Below are 3,361 nucleotides of genomic sequence, written 5' to 3'. Positions count from 1 at the left end.
AAGAACGTCATTGTTCTGGAACTAGTGATTTCCTCAGAAATCAGACAAGGCTATTCCATTCTGGAATTTATGTGAACACATGGATTCCATGTGTTCTCTGTGTGTGTGTGTGTGTGGTGTGTGGTGTGAAGTTTTTGTTTCGTTTTCAGCAATACTGGGTTTAGGTCTTAGAAGCATGTGCTCGTGCTTGATAACCAGGCCTCAATTTCCTGGTTATTCTTGTCTTTGACTGGAACCAAAACTCTATTATCCACCTCTCCTCCCACTCAATTCATTTAATGGGGGGGGGGGCTCTTCAGATCTCTGTACTATCACCCAGTAAAATTGGGCTCACAACTTCCATTCTCACAGCCTAGGTGCCCTTCTTCCTCTATTATATCCATTCCTCCCTACCTCCACACATCTCTTTGTTCCTTGCTCATTTCCTCTTCTTCCCCATGTAGTCCTTCAGGAAAATAGCTTTGCTTCCTATATCATCACATTGTAAAACAATCTAACATTCACTGACCTCCATGCCATAGAGTTTTGGGAGCCACAAACAGGGTCTCTATGCACATGCCCTCTATCTAAGGTTTCTTGCCTTTCCTTTAGTGATAGTTTCAACTATTCCAAAATCTGCACTTAACAGAGTTATGTTCATTTCTTTACCCTCAGAAGCCTGAAACTCTAAATGTGGAAATGGATGAATACTCTGCCTTTCTCTCTACCTTATAACTGTATTTTTATAGACTCATAATACGCATATAGCTGTATGGAGGAGGAAAAGGGTACTCTTCTGAAATATGGGTTTGACTCATTGTCTTCTAACCTCCTTATCTTTACATTTCAAAGAAACTGAGACTTCTGCTGGATTTTTCAAGGGAGCTGGACTCCAAGCCTCTCCACTTTCTGAACCTCACCACCAAAATGAAAGGTTCCTAGGAAGGGACTGGCCTAAAGTGTGCAGCAACTCTTATTCTAGGTTTGTTCTGGCCTAAGTTGCAGTGTCAGTCTCAGAACAATCTAGATTTTATTGATCCTTATGCTTTAGTCTTCTCTCTGCTATCCTCAAATTAAATAAAAACTGATCATATTAGAAGAGATGGTTATGGAAAATCTGTGACTGAATACCTTTATGATTGCACATTCTGAGCATTTGTTCATGTACTCAACATGATTCCTCTCTAATAGATGATTTTGAGTCAAATGCCATATATTTGCAAACTGCTGGTGTCTGGATTTTAACTCAGGAACTTGTTGGGTGACTCAATAAGCTCCTAGACTAATCTTAAGGCCTCTCATCAGGAAGTGAATGCCACCATCAATTAAAAGTCTGTAGGTGGAAGTGGTACTATAGCTCAAAATGTAGAGCACTACCCTTGAGCAAAAGAGCTCAGGGACAGTACCCAGGCCCTGAGTTCAAGCCCCATGACTAACAAAAAATTACTAGCAAATGTCTCTAGGGCTGTACTTACAAAGGAATCAAGAAAAAATTTACCCTATTTTCTCTGTGTTTTACATGGCTGTTTCACTTTCAGGATATTCTTGATTTGATTGGTCCTTGTGCATTATTTAGGCTCCCTCCTCTGTCCTGTCCAATTGTTTGAGGTTCTTGTATTCCTCAGCTCTTCCTCTAGAAGCTATCATGGAATCCTGAGCATAGTTTATGCTAAAGAATACTTGCCTAATAATATAAGATGCTCTGTTTAATTCCAATAATTCAAAAGGGGAAAACAGAAATCATTCTCACAATTGTCTCAGTATATTTAAGAGCAGGTTATAGGATGTACTGAATATTTATCCAGGCTCCTATCTTCATAATAAAAATACTTCCTATGAAATGCTACTTCCTTGAAAACTTTTTCTTTTCTATTATACCTGGGTTTGAAATCAAAGACTTGCATTGACTCAACTGACTATCACATAAGTGGCAGACAAACCAAGTTTCCTTACAAGTATCCCTTCTTTTCTGGGTTATGTAATTATGTCAGTTTCATAGCATTTTGGATTTGATTGTACCTGGCACTTTAGGCTCCTCCCTTTGCTGCTACTTCTTACTTTGAGGTCTTCACAATTCTAAACTATTCTTTCCGGAAATTAGCCTAACACCTGGGGATATGGCTCAAGCTCAGTTGCACTTGCCTATCAAGCCCGTGGTCTAAGCTGAAACTCCAATAAAATAACTGAAAAAATAAGATAAAACAAATTATCACATTATGACTAAGAACTGGTTATGAGATTTCTGTGACTGGACTCTTACTTTTCTTGATTATCATCATGGCTCTTATTTATGCCTTTAATGAAAGGCCCCCTGCCAAATTCCTATTACTTTTTTAAAATTATGGTATTGGAGTTTCAGCTTAGGACCAGAGTGACATAACATGGGAAAGCTGAAGAATAGGGCAGAGGATTGTAATAGGAGATGAATATAAGAGAAAACTTACATACGCTATTCCTTCCGTTCACTGCACAGACTCAATCTTTTTGTTTTTGATCTGAGTTATATAATTAGCGTAGTAAAGAATTTTAATAAAATTTTATTATTAAAATAAGCTCTATGATGGTTTTTGGTGTGTCACGTTTACTTAATTATTGAATCTACATTAACAGATTTTAACAGCTAACGATTAAACAATTTTCCTTTTTTAGCAACAATTGTGTTTCCCATAAGAATATAAATAAAAATAATTAGCAGCTAATATTTATAGATGACAGACTAAATATACAAAGGCGTACTATTCATAAGCTTATATGTTGTGAATAATTTCAGATTAACAAAAATTTAAGATAGCAAAACAGAGGGACTGTGTAAACTTTTACATTCCTTCCCTCTTTAGTTTCTCTTGATACTGACATCTAACATTAGTGTGCTATATTTGTTGTAATAAATGAACCAATATTGATGTATGCCTATAAACTGAGATCCATAGTATGCATTGCTATTTACTGTTATATATTCTGTGATTTTTTTTATTGAAAAACTCATACATTGACCAGTAGGGATCATAAATCAGCATAGAATTCATAAAAATATTTTCAGTGTACTAAGAATATTCTGTGTTTTACTCATTCATCCCTCTCTCCCTCAGGAGCATTTCATCTGTTTTCTATTGATTCTTGAACTGGCTTTTTGCAGAATGTTATATAGTTGGTAGCTTACAGTATATTATTGTCCAAGCTAATTTTACGGATAAGTGCATGTTTTTGCATAGCATACTAGCTCATTCCTTCTTTACTACTAAACATTATTCTACTGTTAGATTTACGACAATTTGTGTATCTGTTAATTTGTTGAAAAAATATCTTTGGTTTGTGTCTCTTTGGAAGGGTTTCATTCTTACATCTTCACACATATACATATTGTATTCCAATGGATCTTAGC

Source organism: Megascapheus bottae, chromosome X, assembly GCF_031878675.1.
Source record: "Megascapheus bottae isolate mThoBot1 chromosome X, mThoBot2.hap1, whole genome shotgun sequence".
NCBI classification, from domain to species: Eukaryota; Metazoa; Chordata; class Mammalia; order Rodentia; family Geomyidae; genus Megascapheus; species Megascapheus bottae.
Note: the sequence above shows the minus strand (reverse complement) of the source record.